General features: G+C 45.9%; 1 protein-coding gene across 4 annotated transcripts in view; it reads right to left on the minus strand.

Annotated features, from left to right (window-relative positions):
- TIAM1 (TIAM Rac1 associated GEF 1) overlaps positions 1–21,298 on the minus strand; it is a 424,375-nt gene that overhangs the window by 367,003 nt on the left and 36,074 nt on the right. For 3 of the 4 annotated variants that reach the window (XM_064273165.1, XM_064273170.1, XM_064273162.1), the window contains exon 2: positions 1,507–1,592. The exons of the other annotated variant lie outside the window; for it this stretch is intronic. The gene's annotated coding sequence lies outside the window, so the exon portion shown is untranslated. The remainder of the gene's footprint in view (positions 1–1,506; positions 1,593–21,298) is intronic. 4 annotated transcript variants of the gene reach the window in all.

A 21,298-nucleotide genomic window follows, 5' to 3' on the forward strand; every position in this document is an offset into this window, starting at 1 on the left:
GCATGCACGCGCAGGGAGAGATTTATCTCAAGGAAATGGCTCATGCGGTTGTAGAGGCTGGCAAGTTCCTAAGTCCATGGGTCAGGCGTCAGGCCGGAGGCTCTCCTGGCTCACACAGCTGCAGGGGCTGGTGAACTGAAGATCCACAGGCTGTGAACGCTGATGAATCCCAAGACCAGCGGGTAAGGTGTTAGCTCAAGTTCCAAGAATCGGAGGCCAGCTGATGATGACCGGATGGGGGATCCAGAATGACAGCCTTGCTGGAACGTCCATTTATATGCTGGGGGCAGACCACACCCCCAAGGAAACTCCCTTTCAACTGATTGGCTGCTTATAGCAGATCTCATCCCAGAGTTGATTACATCATTACATAACTGCCAAGTTACACCATCACGTAACTGCAAAAGCACTGAGAATCATGACCCAGCCGAGTTGACACGCAACTTTAACTGACATCAAATAGGAAGATAGATGCTACTGGCTAGGGAAGCCAGGCTGAGAAGGCGGCCAGCTCCCCCGGCTGCGGGCTGGTCAAGCTGTCCAGTGGTCAGAACATCAGGCAGGGGACCCCATGGTGCCTCTCTCTCCCCTGAGGAAATCCAGGGCTGTTCTCGAAACCAAGATCCAGGCCCCCAGGCTCAGTCCCTAGTGCTCTGGAGGAGTATTTGGGTGGGTACACTTTTGTAGATTTCTGTGTTTAAAATGAGAAATTCGATTACTATTTTTCATGGAAGAGGGTGGGGGGATAGTGAGAAGGCATGATATAGGTTGGGTAACACAGCCTCCTTCTCCCCCAGAAGTTTTTTAAGCATTTTTTTTATTATGTTAGAATATATATAATAAAACGTTTGCCATTTTAACCACTTTTAAGTCACAATTCAGTGACATTAATTACATTAACAGTGTTAAGCAACCGTCACCAATATCCATGTCCGAAAGTTTTCATCACCCCAAACAGAAACTCAGTGTCCCTTCAGCAGTAACTCCCCACCCTCTGCCCCAGCCCCTGTAACCACTAATACGCTCTGTCTCTATGATATTTCATATAAGTGAAGTCATGCATTTCCTCCGTGTCTGACTCAATTCACTCAACGTAATGTTTTCAAGGTCCATCCCAGTAGCCACAAGTATCAGTATCTCATTTCTCTTTATGGCTGACTAATACTCCAGCATATGGATATACCACATTTTGTTTATCCATTCATCTGCTGATGGACACCTGGGTCCCCCAGAATTTAATGAAATCTTTATTTAGTAAAGATAAACTGAACATCAGCTATGTGTCAACAGTGAGCAAGGCCCTGGGAAGACCGGGGTGAGAAGCGCCCAGTCTAGCAAAAGGGGACAAACATCGACAACAAACAAATGTGAGGGTATGCTCAGTCCTTCCCCCCGGGGTTCCACTCCAGTGCTCAAAGGAGGCATTTACCCCTGTGGATGATGGACTTCAGCAAAGACAGGCAGCAAAAGAGGAGAAAAGGCTCTGCACTTGGAAGGAGAACGTACCTGGCCAGGATTCCAGCCCAGCTCTTTACCTACAGACAGTACGTGTTTGGGCCAGTTACTGAAGCTCTGAGGCTCAGTTTCCTCATCTATAAAACGAAAATAACATCGCCTTCGGAATTGTCCTACCAATGAAATTAAATCAAGCAGGTGAAATTTAAAATGCCTAACATGGTGCCTGGAGTCCCTGGGTGGTACCAGTGGTTAACACACTTGGCTGCTAACCAAAAGGCTATAGGTTCGAGTTCACCTAGAGTCACCTTGGAAGAAAGGCCTGGAGATCTACTTTCAACAATTCAGCCATTGAAAACCCCATGGAGCACAGTTTACCCTGACACACATGGGGCCTCCACGGACTGGAGGGCAACTGGTGGTTTTAATATAGTGCCTGCGTGCTGGGCCTCTGCCAACAATGCTCACCTGGGGCTCAGTGCATAAATTCCCCTTCCGCCTTTTAAGGAGCAGTGAAATTCCTGACTCATCTTAAGGTAGGGCACTTTTACAAATACAAGTAATAAATGACATCCCTGGAAAAGCTAGCTTAAGTAACAAGCCTCTACAGAAGAAACCGAAGTATGGTTTTTTCTAATCCTCCCTTCCCCTCCCTGTCCGTCCAGTTGGGAGAAGCCACCATTCTGCAGTCCCTGGGTGGTGCAAACAGCTAACACCCTCAGCCGCTAACCAAAACACTGGAGGTTCTAGTCCACCCAGAGGTGCCTCAGAAGAAAGGCCTGGTGATCTACTGCCAACAATTCAGCCATTGAAAGCCCTATTGTGCACGTGGGGTCTCCAAGAGTTGGCATCAACTCAGCTGCAAATGGTCAATTACGCATCCCCAAAAGATGAAGGCACAGCTAAGGAATGACCTTCAAATGCAGTCCAGAATGTCAAGGTCGCACATCCCACCACGGCAGAGAGGTTGGTTCACATGCTCACACACATTCCACTTCCCAGAAGCCCCTCAAACCACTCCACCGGTAAGACTGGCAGCAACTTCTTGTTGGGGGAGAAGGGCTGGAGTTTCTTTACCACGATCTGCTCTCAGCAAAACCACAGGTCAATCAGGATGGAAGGATGGGGGAAAGAGTCGCTCCGAGGTGGAAAATCGCTATCCTAGACGTCTGCTTAGCTAGAAGAGGACCGATGCCTGGGCCTGACCTCGTCCACCAAAGTCGCCCTAGTCCGACCAACTCCCTTGGCCTTTCCTCTCTGCCTGCCCGTATTGTCTCCCTGGGATACGCAAAATCCATGACACCATCTTACCGACAGCAGAGAAGCGATGGCGAGATGTGGGGCCCACAGGCTGATGCCTCGCTACCAGCCACCTGAAGAATTCAACTGGATGAAGACTCACCAAGAAAGGGCGCTGCCTTGGCCAGTGTTTCTATTCTCCACCCTTCCTCATTCCACCATATTGTCCAGGTTTCCTCTACCTGTTTTGAGGGCTCAGGAGAAACTTCCAGTTTCAAGGAATCCAACTGCAAATATAATGACTTAAGAGCCCTGGTCTAATAAGGTTGCCAAACCGGTCCACTAGAGGACATATCTTAGAGAACAGGAAAGGGGGGACTACCTGAGGGGACACTTCAGGCCCCGCAATCTGGGCCAGGAAGCCACTAATGTTAGGACAACACTGATTCCCACCACCACCACCGCCGCCGCCACCACCACTCCCCAAACCTAGGGCAGCACAAGGCACTAGTGTGCAATATGAGACCGAGAGTCAAGTTTCCACCAGAGAAAGAGGAGATCCTGAGGCTCAGATCATGCGTCAGAGGGAGAGGACTGGCCACTCCATCTATCTTCGGTTTCTTGGTTTACCGTGGAGTACACCCTTTAATGCACTTCATAGCTCCCCTGTCCACGCAGAGGCCAATCATTCAAGGCTTGCCAATCAGGTGATGGAACTCTCCAACTCTGGCTGCCTGCCACTTCTCGGCTTAGGAGCAGCTCCATCCAAGGGAGGGCAAAGGAAGTGGAGGGAAAAGCAATTGGTCAAGCAAAAACTCCTCACATTCTAACCTCTTGCTTGAATTAGGATGATGACTTTGCCTTGGCGGAGCTGAGTGAAAAGTAAAAAAATTAAAATAAAAAAATATTCATCTAAAGTACAATAAAAAATTATATACGTAATTAAAAGAAAGAAAAAAGATCTCAGAGAGTTTGTTAGCTGACATGGAGCTGGCTCTGGCTCCTTGTGTGTAACACAAGGACACCCCAGTCCTGTGCCATCTTCGTGATCACTGGTATGTTTGAGTCCACAGTTGAAGCTACTGCGTCAATCCATCTCACGGAGGGTTTCCCTCTTTTTTGCTGACCCCTACGGCACTGGGTTTTTTTGGGTTCTACTTTACCAAACCACGATTTCCTTTTCTAGCAATTGGTCCCCTCTGATCACGTTTCCAAAGTAAGCAAAGAGAAATCTCACCATCCTCACTTCTAAGGAGCATTCTGGCTGTAGTTCTTCCAAGACAGATTTGTTCGTTCTCTGGCAGCCATGGTACATTCAATCTTCTTTACCAAAGGCATCAATTTTTCTTCGGTCTTCCTAATTCATTGTCCAGCTTTCCCATGCAACTGAGGCGACTGAAAATACCATGGTTTGGGTCATGAGCACCTTGGTCATCCAAGTGACATCTTTGCTTTTTAAAGGGGTCTTTTTATCAGATTGGCCCAATGCAAAACATTTGATATCCTGACTACAGTTACTATGAACACTGATATAAGTAGAATGAAATAGTTTACAACTTCAATTTTTTTTCTCCATCTACCATGATGTTGTTTACCAGTCCAGTTGGGCCCAGCAATTTTAGAATCCGAATATTTCACACCTGGATGCCATTCAAGTTCCCTACTTGTTTCAAAGGTAAAAAAGAAAAAAAACTGGGTACTGAGGATGGCCCCAAATTACAAGACTGGTTGTTGTTAATGGATCAACCAGGTCTTCCACCCCCAGCAAGATGCTCCTTGTACCTGCCCAGAGAGGTGAACATGCAGGCACAGCAGGAGGCCAGCGCACAAGTCAGGATCAAACCCAGGTGAACTGAGTCTTTAAAACACAAAGTGAACATCGCAGAGGCCTTGCTGGCTGTGGTTCTCTGTGAGAATGGCAGTAGTGTCTCCATCACTGCACTCACAGAGGGAAGCAATTAAATCAATTCTACTGAGAAAGCTAGTATTTGGCTTTGAAATATGGGGCAAACCCAATTACCACCTTCCCTCTAAAGAGACTACCCCTGCCCCCCAGTGTTCACACCTGAAGGGCCTGCCAGGGTTCGTCAGAAAGCAGTCAGGGTATCCTGGTACCCAGAGCAGGCCATGACTTTGCTTAGTGTACACAGACTCCGTGGAGGAGCAACTCCACAGGTCGCCCTACAAGGATTGATGCAGACTATACACGAGGGAAACCAAGATCCGCTGAGCACGAAGCAACAGTGAAGGTCGCTCCAGCTTTCTATGGAGTCCCAAGGGTCCCCGAGTACAAGGACTCCCAGCTCAGCACTTTCCGTGTTATCTGGATTGTTGCACATGCCTCTTCCCAGCTCCCCATCTCAGCCTAGAAGTTTCTTATGGCTGCTTCTCCATCTTGGCCACCTTGCTGAGGACAGTGCCGGTGCAGGACGGGGACAAATCTATTACAGAGGACATAAGACTTTCAGGACACACCCCGTCTGTCAGTTTGTTGTACTGTGGTGGTTTGTATGTGGCTATGATGCCACAGATATTTCAAATACCAGCAGGGTCACCCATGGTGGACAGGTTTCAGCAGAGCTTCCAGCTAAGAGAGACTGGGAAGAAAAGCCTGGTGATCTACTTCTGAAAATAAGCCAATGAAAACCTTATGGATCACAACACCTATATGAAGGAGAATGTGGCATCAGGATTGGAGGAAGACTCACTAACAACCTTCAATATGCACACAACCTTGCTTGCTGAAAGTGAAGAGGATTTGAAGCGCTTACTGATGAAAACCAAAGACTACACAGCTTTCACTACGGATTACACCACAACATAAAGAAAACAAAAATCCTCACACTGGACCAATAAGCAACATGATGATAAATGGAGAAAACACTGAAGTTGTCAAGAATTTCATTTTACTTAGATCCATAATCAACACCCATGGAGGCAGCAGTCAAGAAACCAAATGATGTATTGCATTGTGCAAATCTGCTGCAAAAGACCTCTTTAAAGTGTTGAAAAGAAAAGATGACACTTTGATGACTAAGCTGTGCCTGACCCAAACCACGGAATTTTCAATCGCTTCATATTTGTGCACAAGCTGGCCAATTACAAGGAAGACCGAAGAAGAACTGATGCCATTAATCTATGGCGTTGACGAAGAATATTGAATATACCATGGGCTGTCAGAATGAACAAATCTGTCTTGGAAGAAGCACAGGTAGAATGCTTCTTAGACGCAAGGACGGCCAGACTTCATCTCACCTAATTTGGACATGTCATCAGGAAGGACCAGTCCCTGGAGAAGGACCTCACACTTGGAAAAGCAGAGGGTCAGTGAAAAAGAGGAAGACCCTCAACAAGATGGACGGGCACAGTGGCTGCAACAATGAGCTCAGACATAACAACTGTGAGGATACCACAGGACTGCTATGAGTTGGGACAGACTCAAGCGCAACTGAGAACAACAACAACAAAGAAGTCACAAGTACCTTCAACACCTTTTTTATGAGGCTCCAGCTGCTCTGCACTGGAGACCTCAGAAGTGCAAAAAAAAAAAAAAAAAGGCTCCCTGCCATCAAGAAACTCAGGATACAAGAGGAACAAGGACAGCATGGGCCCCGGAACAGAATCCTGAAATGTATAATTAAGGACAAACCGGGTTCAATCACAACTCACACCTCACATGGACTAGCCAGGTGATCACAGGCCAAGCAACACCTACCCACTCAATTTCCTTGTCTATAAAACAGATAAAAAATCCACCTGCAGTGAGATTAATTACCTTTGTGTGTGGCCTTTCTAGCCATGGTCCTGTAATTCCCACCCAGGTGACTGGGCAGGACTGCGTGATAGGGTAATTGTGGCCTATCAAGGGGTGAGCCAATTCCAGAGCAGAGCACAGGATCCTGCCACCACCAAGGAAGAACAGCCAGGAGCCAAGATCCCGTCCTTTGGACCCAGGATCCCCGTGCTGAGAAGCTCCTGGAAGCAGGAGACAGAAATAGAGCAAGCTGTAACCCTGAAGACAGTGAGAAGAGGTAGCATCAGAGACCCAGCAGCAGGAGATGGCACAGTGGGCTTCCTGGCCCACGGAGAGAGAAAGCTGAGCACTTTGGGCAGAGACCTAGGGCCAGGGAGAGGTGTGCCTATGAGCACGGCTGGGAAGAGGCTGTCCTGAGGGAAGAACTGTATCCTGAGTGTTCCTGAGCCTGAATTGTAACTGTTACTTCCCTAGTAAACCCCATAATTGTGAGTATGGCCTGAATTCTGTGTGGCCATTGCAATGAATTATCCTACCCAGCAGAGAAGTAGAGAGTGCTGTGCGAGGGGTGGTTGGTGTCAGAATTGGTAAAGATGGCAGAGAGAGGAGGCTTGTCCGGCCTCCACCTCATGGGAGTCGGCCTTGCGCTATTGATCTTGGTTCTCTTTCCCCCTTGTGCGGTTGGAGGAGGTCAGACGCTGCCCTCATACCGTTTTTACACCACCTCACGTTGTCGTAGTAAAGACTGAGTGACATAATTCACGGAAAAACAAACCAGTTGCCATCTAGTCAATTCTGACTCACAGGGACCCCATGTGTGTCAGACTAGAACTATGCTCTGTAGGGTTTTCAATGGCTGATTTTCTAGAAAGTCACCAGGCCTTTCTTCCAAGGCACCTCTAGGAGGACTCAAACCTCCACCCTTTCAGTTAGCAGCCGAGCACATTAACCATTTGCACCACCCATGAAGCTTAGCCACACATGGGAGATATGATTACCAGCATGAATAATTAAAGAGTATCAGACCAAAATTTTGCTGAAGAGCATTCAAAAACAGCTGCAGCAGTATATTGCCAGGGAGCTGCCAGAAATTCAGGCCGGTTTCAGAAGAGGACATGGAACCAGGGATATCATTGCTGATGTCAGATGGATCCTGGCTGAAAGCAGAGAATACCAGAAGGATGTTTACCTGTGTTTCATTGACTATGCAAAGGCATTCGACTGTGCGGATCATAACAAATTATAGATAACACTGCGAAGAATGGGAATTCCAGAACACTTAATTGTGCTCATGAGGAACCTTTACATAGATCAAGAGGCAGTTGTTTGGACAGAACAAGGGGATACTGATTGGTTTAAAGTCAGGAAAGGTGTGAGTCAGGGTTGTATTCTTTCACCATACCTATTCAATCTGTATGGTGAGCAAATAATACGAGAAGCTGGACTATATGAAGAAGAACGGGACATTAGGATTGGAGGAAGACTCATTAACAACCTGCGTTATGCAGATGACACAACCTTGCTTGCTGAAAGTGAAGAGGACTTGAAGCACTTACTCATGAAGATCAAACACCACAGCCTCCAGTATGGATTGCACCTCAACATAAAGAAAACAAAAATCCTCACAAGTGGACCAATGACCAACATCATGACAAACGGAGAAAAGATTGAAGTTAAGGATTTCATTTTACTTGGATCCACAATCAACAGCCATGGAAGCAGCAGTCAAGAAATCAAAAGAGCATTGCACTGGGCAAATCTGCTGCAAAGGACCTCTTTAAAGTGTTGAAGAGCAAAGATGTCACGTTGAAGACTCAGGTATGCCTGACCCAAGCCATGGTATTTTCAATCGCATCATATGCATGTGAAAGCTGGACAATAAACAAGGAAGATCGAAGAATTGACACCTTTGAATTGTGGTGTTGGTGAAGAGCATTGAATATACCGTGGACTGCCAAAAGAACGAACAAATCTGTCTTAGAAGAAGTACAACCAGAATGCTCCCTAGAAGCAAGGATTGCAAGACTGCGTCTTACGTACTTTGGACATGTTGTCAAGAGGGATCAGTCCCTGGAGAAGGACATCATGCTTGGCAGAGTACAGGGCCAACGAAAAAGAGGAAGGCCCTCAACGAGGTGGACTGACACAGTGGCTGCAACAATGAGCTCAAGCATGACTGTAAAGATGGCTCAGGACCAGGCAGTGTTTCCTTCTGTTGTGCACAGGGTCACTATGAGTCGGAACCTACTCAACAGCACCCAACAACAACATCGGACCAAGTCTAACAAATCTTAAAAGATTCTAAGAAAAGGAAGTGCTAAGGAAATTTTAAAACCAGAAGACCTGATAGCTGAATACTGTTAGGAGCAGAGAGAGATCAAGGAAAAATAAAATATAAATTCTTTCGAAGCCAAACTAACTGATGCCATCAGAAAACACTGGAAATTCTTGACCAAAAAGATGAGTGCTTTACCTAGGCACACTCTGGAGCCAGGGGATTCTCAGAGCATCCACTGAGTGTAGGTACTGCAGAGAATCATAAAAAAATAAATGCAATCAGTGAATCAGCATTACCTTTCAGATGCTTAAATCTCTGAAGTTTTTTGAGCTGGAAAGACTTTCAGAGGTTACTATTCCAACTCCTTTAAAGAGCTGATGCCACAACAGGGAACAGGTGATTTGTCCAAGGTCCCACAGCTGGGGGGAGGCGGACTACAATCACAGCCCAGGCACTGACGACTGGCCCAATGTCCCCCTCCTCCCACGACAGCCAGCTTCTCTTCACAGCAGGCATCAGCCAGCTCCTCTGGCTACCTCCCCCTCCATTCCTAATTTCTTTCCTGTCCTCTAGAGCACTCTCTCTCGACTGTCTCTCTCGACTGTCTCTCTTACGCCACACACATTATCCTTTTAAGAACTATATCACGCTTCTCCATAGCCAACTGCCATCGAGTCAGCTCTAACTCACGACGACCCCGTGTGTGTAGAAGCAGAATTGTGCTCCATAGGATTTTCAGTGACTGATTTTTCACAAGTAGATCACCAGGCCTTTCTTCCAAGGTGCTTCTTTGGATGGACTCGAACCTCCAGCCTTTCGGTTAGCAGCCAAGCACATTAACCATTTGCACTAACCAGGGACCCCTCTCCATAACTAGAATTAATAGAAAAGCAAGTTTCTTTTTTATTTAATATTTTTTGAGCACTAACCACATGTTAGGAGCCCTGATGGCACAGTGGTTAAGAGTTACAGCTGCTAACCAAAAGGTTCGGCAGTTCGAATTCACCAGCTGCAAATTGGAAACCCTATGGAGCAGCTCTACTCTGTCCTAGGATCCCTGTGAGTCAGAACCCACTCGACAGCAACGGGTTTGGGTTTTTTTGTTTGTTTTAACAAACCGGTTAACTGTGGTTAACGTGCTAGGCCTCAGTGCTGAGTACGGGCAGTACAATCCCTGGTGAGCTGAAGTCTTCTTGGGTTCCCATCTTCTTGGGGCCTACAATCAAACCAGCAGGCAGAATCCTGGGGAAGTATCTGCTTTCACTCTGTGCCATGCAGGACCTTCAGAGAACATGCGCATTCCCAGGAAAGGCACGAAACAAAAATATTCTTGAAAAAGCGTGTTGTAGTTGGGGTCTCGACGAGGCAAAGAATAATGACTAAACAACGTTAGCAGGGAAAGGAGGAAAAACCCCACTTCATCAAAAGAACGGCTCTGAGCTAGAATGGGGAGGGGGAAAGGGACAGACAGACAGGACTAACAAAACCAATGCAGACGGCAGTGAGTCTAACATCAATCCATTACCAGAAGGCATTTTACAGCGGCAACCTGGAGGTGAGGGTGGGAGGTAGAAAAACCCTAGACTGGGATTCTTTTCCACCTTTTCCTGGGGTGGGGATAGGAGAGATGGAGAAACAGAGAATTAGATTTTCCTCTCAACACTTCTAACCAACCAACCACTTATGGAAGACTCTGGGTGGTCCAAACAGTCAAGCGCCTGGCTGCTAAGCCTAAGGTTGTCACCATGAGTCGGAATCAACTCAGTGGCAACTGGTTTTTGAGGGCAGTGGTGGTTCAGTCATAAAATTTTGCCTTCTACGCAGGAGACCCAGGTTCAATTCCCAGCCAATGTACCTCAGGCAAAGCTACCAGCCATCTGTTAACGGGGGCTTGTGTGTTGCTATGCTGCTGAAAGGGTTTCAACGGAGCTTGCAGACTAAAAGAGAGTAGGAAAAAAGTCCTGGTGATCTACTTCCAAAATTCAGCCAATGAAAACCTTATGGATCACAACAGTCTGATCCCCTTGTGTGTCCAGTCGCCATGAGTCAGGAGCAACTCAACGGCAGCTAACAACAACAAACCACTTACTACCCAGGCTTGTTGGCCTGAGTCTCAGTCCTCTGTCTGTAGGAGGAATGGGTTCCTTAAGCCACACCAGTGACCCCTACACTGAAGGGATCTTGGTCTCAAAATCCCCACAAGGGTGGTTGTTTTCCAGGGCTGTCTTAACAAAGTACACAAACCAGGTGACTTAATACAACAGAAATGCACTGTCTCATAGTTCTGGAGGCTAGAAGTCCAAGTTCAAGGAGTCAGCAGGACCACACTCCCTTGGAAGGTTGTAATGTAAGGTTCTTCCTTGACCCTTCCAACATCTGGTGGCTTCTGGTGTTCCTGTGAGATTGATACCACTCCAATCTCTGCCTCCATCTCCAAGCAGCTGCCTTCCCTCTGTGTTTCTCTACCTCTGCGTCTCTTCTCTAAGGACACCACTAGAACAGGATTAGGATCCACCCTCCTCCAGTATGGCCTCATGCCAACGTAACCCCTTGGTGACCCAATTACTTTCTCCTTTGAATTTTTTGTGGATACCCGTGTGTTTCTTCACGAACAGAAGGCATGCTGATTAAAGGGCCAATTCAGAATTTTTGTTTTGAGTTATGGATTTTGATACCCGTTATCTGGGATCCCATATGTCCCAGCTAACCCTGGATGTAGTAAATTCTACTGATTCAAGTCAATGATAAAATCATTTTGTTGTTGTTTTAATTTCCTGAAAATTTGCAAAACATGAGTTAAAACATGAAGGCTCCAGGCAATGACTGCACATACATTTTACTGTAGCCTTATTATTTTTCACAAAACTTTAAAACATGGTACAATGCATTTTTGCTTGCTGCAGAAGCAGTACTTACAGCCCAAATAAATAAAGCCAAGGGATTTTTCATGTGAGGAAAATTACCACTACGATGCATTCTTCCTTACTACAGAAGCAGCACTTACAGCCCAAATAAATAAAGCCAAGATTTTTTTTAATCTCAGGAAAATTACCATTACAATGCATTCTTCCTTACAGGAAAATCAGTACCGACTAGCCAAATAAATAAAAATAAAGGAGTTTGAATCTCAGGCAAATTACCACTACTATGCATTCTTCATTACAACAACAGCAGTACTAACAGCTAAGAAGCAGAAACAGCTGCAGTATATGCCACCTGCTACACGTGGAAGCAATGATTGGGCCCTAAGATTGAATGGTGGGTAAGAATAACTTATAGGAGCAAGTCTCTTGAAAATCACTGTTGCACTGCATTACTCCTTACTGCAAGTAGGGTAGCAATGAGTCGGAATCGACCTGATGGCAATGGGTTTGGTTTGCTTTTTGGCAAAGGCATTATTTACTGTTCAGAAGCTAGAAAAGCAAGGAGCCAGTAACACCTGGAAACAATGAATGGCATCAAGGAAAAAATGGCCACTGTGATTGAATGAAGACTGGGAATAGCTTACTCTCAAGCTAAGTACGTTCTCACAAGAACATAGTAACTGGGAAACTTAGTGAGGAGGCTTATCTCACAGAAATAAAGGCAAACTTGTCAAAATTTAGGAAATTCACACATCCCCAGGAGGCACCACCTAAAACAAGGCTCAATCTACACAAAAATAAGGCTCCAACTCAGAGCTCTTGAATTTCACACATTTCAAAAGGCTCCCACCTTGAGGGTAAATGCATTAAAATCTGGCTACCTCCTCCCCAAAGAACTCCAGAGGCATAAAAAGTGGTTGGGATACAGTCCTATCCCACAAGTCACCAAAGGATTAACTGATAAACTAAAACACCGTTGCCTTTGAGTCAATTCCCACTCATAACAACCCTGTAAGACAGGGTAGAACTGTCCCATCGGGTTTCCAAGGCCATAATCTTTACGAAAATAAACTGCCATTTGAACCGCTGACTTTTTGGGTTAACATCTTCCAAAGCCCTATTTCCAGATGAGGTCACCCTCATGCGCACCAGGGGAGAAGGGCTTTTGGCACTTGAACCTATCTTTTTGAGGCATACATTCAGCCTCTAACAGGGCAGTTTCAGATTGTCTGCAGAGGAGGAGGGCAATGGGAACACTAGTGGCATTTCAGGTGTGACACACCACAGGACATTTACCATGGCAGCAAAAGCAAACCAAACCCTTTGCCATCGAGTCAATTTTCACTCACAGTGACCCTATAGGACAGAGTGGAATAGCCCCATAGAGTTTCCAAGGAGCACCTGGTGGATTTGAACTGCCGACCTTTTGGTTAGCAGCTGTAGCTCTTAACCACACCCCGACCAGGGTTTACCATGGGTGGGGGTGCTAAATGCCAGTAACTCACTGGGTACCCCCCCCCCGCCACTGTAAGGAACAAAAACTCTGCCTGACATAGTTCTGTGGCGCCTCCTCTGAGTTGAGACCCACTGGGAAGGGATGTGTCTTGAACCACAGTCAGCAGAGCAAACAACTCTTTTCCCTTAAGGCTGATGTCTGACTACAGCTGAAGTGTATTTAAGCCCCTGGGGCAGGGCCCCACCACCTGCCTTTCTTCCCGCCTGGCCTGCCGCTAAGCCCTACCTGGTGAGATGGGGGGTCACCCCAGGGAGACTCGCCCTTCCAGCTGGGGGTGTCCCACGCCACTGGGGTGTGTTGCAGTGGCATTGGGGAGCCCTCTGCAAGTGACATGGAGGATGGCAGTGGACACTGTGGTGCAGGAGCAAATCCAGTGCTCCAGGGGTCTCACAAAGCCCCCAGGTCCCCTCCCCCAAGGCCACGTGAGTACAAATCACCTGCCTGGCACAGGCGCCCCCTCCCAACCCGCTCCCAGGCACCCAAGTGTTCCAGTGCCCATCACCGCGCCTCCCCCGCCGCTGTCAACACAAACACCCACTGCCAGGCAGGAGTAAAAATAACCAGCCGTTTCATAGCAATGGCTCATCCCCTCCACAGGCAAGGGGGCTGGGAAGGGGCACCTCTCCTCCCAGGAGACAGGACAACAGGTGGAGGGGACAGCAGCCTGAGTGGCAACAGCTCCTTGCTCTGTCAGAGGGGCCATCTATCTCTTAAAGGACAAGAACAGGCAGAGGCTCTTCCCGGCAGCGAATGGAACTGCACCTTCCTGTCCCACTGGCAGCCCCCACTACCTGGCAGCCCCGCTACCTGGCACGACAGCGCTTCCTACCAGCAGGTGCCCAGGGCTTTTAAGGCCTCAAGGACTCCAGCCATGAGTCATCCAATCATTTGTCTTGACGTCCAACTCCAGCCCCGCCCCCACACAGGACTTGTGTTTATTTATTCAAAGCAGGTACACCAGTGCCCCGGCTGGGAAGACATGAAAGCTGACCCCCACTGTTACGGACTGAGGTGTATCCCCAATATCGTGTGACTGTCCCATCATTTTGTGATCTGATGTGATTTTCCCATGTGTTGTAAATCCTATCTCTATGATGTTAATGAGGCAGAATTAGAGGCAGTTCTGTTAATGAGGCAGGACTCAATTTACAGGATTAGGTTACATTTTGAGTCAATCTCTTCTGAAATATTACAGAAGCAAGCAGAGAGGAGAGGGACCTCATGCCCCCAAGAAAGAAGCACCGAGAGTGGAGCACATCCTTTGGACCTGAGGTCCCTGAGTTTGGACTTCCAGACTCCTCGACTATGAAAGAATAAATTTCTGTTTGTTAAAGCCACCCACTTGTGGTGTTTCTATTATAACAGTGGTAGATAACTAAGACGCCCCGCTCCCAGCACGTTCACAGGCCGGACCGCTGGTCTTCAAACAGCACAGTCTCTGAAGCCAGCTGCTGTTAAGTCGAATCCAACACACAGCAACCCCATGTATGTCCAAATAGATCTGTGCTTCATACCAAAAAACCAAACCCACTGCCATCAAGTCGATTCCGACTCACAGTGACCCTATAGGGACAAGGTACAGCTGTCGTATAGGGTTTCCAAGGCTGTAATCTTTACAGAAACAGACTGCCACATCTTTCTCCCTCAGCAGATGGTGGGTTCAAACTGCCGATCTTTCAGTTAGCGGCCGAGTGCTTTAACCACTGCACCACCAGGGCTCCTTCTGTGCTCCAGAGGGCCTCCTAATCTGAAATCAAACCCAAAACTGAGTAGTTCAATGGGTATTGAAAGATCAGACCCCTCAAAACACTTAGCAATATGTAGAAAGCCTTAATCAGAGATTACCTTTTTTAATTTTAAAAATTGATTTGAGAAGCAGAGTAGCAGAGTGTTTACAGCACAGATCCTGTAACCAGACCGCCTGGGTTCAAATCCCTGCTCTGACACTTGCTTACCGGCCACCTGACCTAGGCCAAATCACTCACTCAATGCCTCAGTTTCCCTCATCTGTAAAATGAGAATGGTAATCATCCGTTATAAAATATGTCAGGAAAGTGGCAGTTTACTGGTAGAACCCTCGCCTTCCATGCGGGAGATCTGGGTCCGATTCCTGACCAATGCACCTCTTGTGCAGCCCCCAGCCATCTGTCAGTAGAGGCTGGCATGTTGCTATAATGTTGAACAGGTTGCAGCTTCCAGACTAAGACTAGGGAGAAAGGCCTGGTGATCCACTTCGAAAATCAGCCAATGAAAACTCTGTGGATCACAACCGTCCAATTCCATTCCGCATGGGTGACTATGAGTCAGGGACCAACTAGACAGCAGCTAACAACAATGAAACACATACACAAATACATATATAAATACAGTAAAACCTGCAGAAGCCAGAATCTCTGTAAGGCAGAAACCTGTCAGCAAATGAAAACTCAAATATTCTCCACTAACAGAGGGCAAGGAGCCCTGGTGGTGCAGTGGTTAACACCCTTGGAAACCATGTGTGGCCCCTCTACTCTGTCCTATAGGGGCACTGTCTTAGTCATCTAGTGCTGCTATTAACAGAAATACTGCAAGTGGATGGCTTTAACAAAGAGAAGTTTATTTCCTCACAGTAAAGTAGGCTAAAAGTCCACATTCAGGGTGTCAGCTCCAGGGGAAGGCTTTCTCTTGTTGGCTCTGGAGGAAGGTCCTTGTCATCAATCTTCCCCCAAACTAGTAGCTTCTCTGCGCAGAGACCCAGCAGGGACCCCGGGTCCAAAGGACATGCTCTGGTCCCAGAACTACTTTCTTGGTGGTATGAGGTCCTCCCTCTCTGCAGAAGTAAAACCTGCAGAAGCCAGAATCTCTGTAAGGCAGAAACCTGTCAGCAAATGAAAACTCACCTCCCTCTTGAGAGATAAAAGGGGGTGCAGGCCACACCCCAGGGAAACTCCCTTTGGATCAGGGAGGTGACTTGGATAAGGGTGTTACAATCTCACCCTAACATTCTTTAACATAAAATTACAGTCACAAAATGGAGGACAGCCACATAAAACTGGGAATCATGGCCTAACCAAGTTGACACATATTTTGTGGGGACACAATTCGATCCATGACAGACACTATGAGTCAGAATCAACTTGACAGCAATGGGTTAATACAGTGATAGAAAAGTGGTAAGATTTCATCCTGTCAAAGGCAGAAAACTTGTGAGACCCAGGAAAAAAAGGTGGTCCCACTGAGTTCCGGTTCTCCGAGGTTTTACCACACATACAGTATGACATACTGTTATGAAAATCAAATGAGGTAACATCTATAAATACTGTCCATGTCACTATTCACAAATTTGTGCTCTGTAAAGTCACCAGGAATGATGAATTAGCAAATACTAGGCCACTGGTGCCAGCAGAAATACAGGGTTAGGCACCTGCGAGCCTCTGGTCACACGTTTTCATCAATCAGCTGACACATTGCTATGTTGTTGGCTGCAGTAAAGTGGGCCCCCGACTCGGGGCGAACCATGTACAGTAGAAGGAGCTGCCACCCAGATCTGTGCCATCCTCATGACCAACTGCAGATCAGACCATGTGGTCCATAAGGTCTTCACGGACTGATTTTCAGAAGCAGATCACCAGACCTTTCTTCGTAGCCCACCATAACCTGAAAGTTCTGACGAAGCCTGTTCAGCATCACAGCAACACGCAGCCTTCACTGACAGACGGGTGGAGGCTGTACTGAGGTGTACTGGCCCAGAACGGAACCGGGTCTCCCGCACGGAAGGCGCGAACTCTATCATTGAACTACCGCTGCCCTCGATCAATACACAGCCTTGTGTTGTGTTTCTGTTCAAACACACCTTATTTAATACAGATCGCTGATTCATTAGCATTGAACTCATAGCCGACAGCACTGTGACCTATTCCTGAACACAGCTTATCTAACACACGCATTTTCTGCATAAGGCACACCACAGCCTTCTTGGCTTAGGAATACCAGACAGCTCTTCATCACTAGGCTGCTTTGTGGCCATTTTAAACAGCAAGCCCCCCACCCCAAAAAAGCATGAAAATACAAAAAAGTGTGGCACCAAATAGGCCGCAAAAAAGAGACTTACAGTAGAGAGCTGAAAGTAGGTGGCAGAGTGTCACCTTGTTCAACCCCACCTGGGAATGTGTCAGGCACCTCACATTTTTCACTGCTCCAATCACATCCATGAATGACCATGAAGAGACACAAGGGTTGAATATGGAGTTACAAATTTCAGGAAGTGAATTCACAAATATAGAAGCCGTGAATAATGAAAATCAACTGAATTTGTAAAGCACTGAACAGTTTGAGAACAGCAGGTAATTGAAAGGTTGGTGGTTTGGACCCACCCGAGGGTGTCATGGAAGAAAGATCTGACGATCTGCTTCCATAGAGATTACAGCCAAGAAAACCCTACGGAGCAGTCATGCTCTGTCACACGTGGGTTTACCACGACTCAGAATCTCCCTGAAGGCAACAGGTTTGATTTTTGTTTTTTCTTTTATATGCCTAGCACAGAGCACAAGCTATGAAAGGGTTTAATCACCAAGGGATGTCTCTCTCAGTCACAAATGTGACATTGCTAAAAATTCTGAGCCAGGACCCCCTAATCCTGGACTGATGACCTGTAACCCAAAAATTCACCAAAGTTCCAGGAAGAGAAGAGCAGAAACGAAAAATGTAATGATACGAAAGAAATATCCCAAAATTATTAAAACCCCAAGCTAAGCAAGGGAAAAATATTTTTAAGAAAATCTAATTTGAGAATCCATTTGAAAAGTCAGGTGGTCAAAACCACAGAGATGCCACTTCGCTCCCATTAGGATGGCTAATATTAAAAAACAGAAAACAACGAGTGTTGGTAAGGATGTGAGAAAATTAGAACCCTTATCCATTGCTGGTGGAAATGCAAAATAGTACAGCCGTTGTGGAAAACAGCGTGGCAGTTCCTCAAAAACCTAAAAATAGGACTACTATATGACCCAGCAATCCTGCTCCTAAGTATATAAAAAAAAAAAAGTATATACTCAAGACTTAAAAGCAGAGACTCAGAAACGTGTACACCAATGTTTACTGCAGCACTATTCAAATAGCCAAAAGGTAGAAACAACCTAAATGTCCACCCACAGATGAATGGATAAACTAAATGTGGTACATACAATGGGATACCACTCAGCCAGCAGAAGAAACGAAGTCTTGATAGATGCTACAATACGGATGGTGCTTGAAGACATTATGGTAAGTGAAATAAGTCAACTACAAAAGGGCAAATATATGACTTCACTTATATAAAAAGACAAGAAAAGATAAATATATAAGGAATAAAGTTTATGCATGGTTACCAGGGAGACGGAAAGGGGGAGCTAATGGTGATGGATATATCGAGTTGAATAAGGGCGGGGTTGCACAGCTCATTATTCCGATTGCTGTCACTAAGTTGTACGCCTGTAAAAAGTTGAACTGGCAAAAGCTGTGTGATAGATATATTTACAACAACGATAGGAAAAAAAAAAAGAGTAGCTGCTGAGGCTGATTATGTACAAGCAGAAACTTCATGGGATTTGGTTTCTTGGTTTGGAGGTTTAGGATCATGGTTTCACGGGACATCCCAGTTAAAAGGGCTAATAACATGTTTAGTGTCTCTGTCCCACCTCCTAGTTTGATGTGTAGTGCCTGGGGTCTTAAAAGCTTGTAAGGGGCCACCCAAGGCACAACAATGGGTCTCTAATTGCCTGAGGCAACAGAGGAAGAAGGAGAGTCAGAAATAGGATGTCTGGCTAACTACCTCCATGAACAACTGCCTCCTTTGCCATGAGACCAGAAGAATTGGATGGTGCCCGGCTACCATTACTGAACATTTTGATCAAAGATTCCATAGAAGAATCCTGATCAAAAGCAGGAAAATGCAGAAAAGAATTTCAAATTCTCATAGACTCTAGGCTTCCTGGAGCCCTGAGGGCTAGATGAGCCCCTGAAACTATTGCCCTGAGATATGCTTTAAACCTTAAACCAAAAATATCCCCAGAAATCTTCTTAAAACCAAACAGTTTAGCTTAACTAGTAAAAAATGTCTGACTTGAGCATTACGCTCTTTTAAGAACTATCTATGTGGGATCAAATTAACAACACCAACTCAAAAGATTACATAGGAACCTTACCAAAAAACCAAACGTATTGCCGTCAAGTCAATTCCAATCCATAGAGACCCTACAGGGCAGAGAAGAACTGCCCCATAGGGTTTCCAAGGAATGGCTGGTAAATTCGAACTGCCGACCCTTTGGTTAGCAACCAATCTCTTAACCACTGAGTCACCAGGACTCTGTAAGGACCTCAGTGGCATCGAATTTATGTTAATGGAGGAGGAACAACTCAGAAAAGGAGGGTAAGAATGGTTTCACAATTCAAAGAATGTAATCAACATCACTAAATTGTACATATAGGAACTCGAATTGGTCTATGTTTGGCTGTGTATAGTATCAACAACAGCAAAATAAATAAAATTATACCTAAAAAAAAAAAGTCAATTGGAGCTGACAGAAACATACAAGAGAGACACTATCTCGCCATGGATACAAAGGAGGGGGCAGATTAGGGTCAAGTGATGAGCCACAGCTCATGGCAAGAATTGTTTGTCACATGGCACCCTGATACACAGACCCATGGCAACGTAACACTAACAAAAGTTTTATAAGACACTAAGCCTTAATTATAAGGAGCTCTGGAGATACAAATGGTTAAATGCTCAGCTGATAACCGAAATATCAGCAGTTCAAATCCACCGGTGGCTGCACAGGAGAAAAGACCTGGCGATCTGCTCCCGTAAAGATTACCCGTTGCTGTCGAGTCAATTCCGACTCATAGCGACCCCATAGGACAGAGTAAAGATTACAGCCTAGGAAACCTTACAGGGCAGTTCTACTCGGTCACATGGGGTCACTACGAGTCGGAATCAACTTCGCGGCACACCACAACAACAAAGCCTTATTATACGTAACATACTCTGAAATTTGCTTTTTGTAGCTCATTTCTTTTTTCATGTTATCCAAACAGCACTGAATAGACCAACGAATGGCTTGTGACCTATAGTTTAAAGCACTCTCTAAGCCCCTTACTGCTCTATTTTTCCAAAGTATTTAGCTTCAAGGACTAAATTCTGAGGAAAATCTCAGGTCATTCTCTTTCTGTTCCGAAGTCTACGACTGCCTTCTCTAAACACAGAGGAAACCAGAATGTTTTGATCAAACCACATTAAGTTATTACTGGACATAAATAGCCATTTTCCAGAAGGCTAACAGGTCTGTGCAAAAAGAGGGTCAGTAAATTTTAACTTACTCTTCCTTAGGCATTATTCCTATCTTTTTCAAAGAGTTTATTTTAACAAATGCTTATATCCCATACATAGACATGTACCATGTATCAGGCATTATTTTAAGTATTTCACAAACACTAACTCATTTAATGCTCACAATGACCCTAAGAGGTAGATAAGCTTAAGCCACAGCTGCTGAGTCGATTCCGACTCCTAGTGACACTATAGGACAGAACAGAACTGCCCCATAGGGTTCCCAAGGCTGTAAATCTTTACGCAAGCAGACTGCCACGTCCTTCTCCCGTGGAACGGCGAACCGCTAATCTTTCAGTTGGCAGTCGAGTGCTTAACCACTGTGCCACCAGGGCTCCTTATCCCAAAAATAATTCCCTTTTATTGAGGGCTTAAATGTATTTCAGTGCTTCCCATTTAATCCCCACTTTATAGAAGACGAGGTTGGATTGTAAAGAAAATAACCAACAGTCATGGTTCTTATACTAGCCCGCTGCCGTTGAGTCGATTCCAACTCACAGCGATCCTACAGGACAGAACTGTCTCACAGGGTTTCCAAAGAGAGGCTGGTAGATTCAAACTGCCAACCTTTCAGTTAGCAGCCGAGTGCTTAACCACTGCCTCATTAGGGCTCCTTAGATGAACCATATTATGCCCTTTTTACAGATGAGAAAACCGAGGCCCAGAGAAGCCCAAGGCAAGATTCAAGGCCAAGCTACTGAGCTTTATGCTCTTACCCACTAGGCTGGCCTCTGAGTCAATTATCTCACTATCTCAGGTATCCATGATCAGTATTAAGCCGACTTCCTTCCTATAGTCTCAATGTTACACCATCTTGCAAAGTACAAACTCTTAATTGCTACACAGC

Source organism: Loxodonta africana, chromosome 20, assembly GCF_030014295.1.
Source record: "Loxodonta africana isolate mLoxAfr1 chromosome 20, mLoxAfr1.hap2, whole genome shotgun sequence".
Lineage (NCBI taxonomy): Eukaryota > Metazoa > Chordata > Mammalia > Proboscidea > Elephantidae > Loxodonta > Loxodonta africana.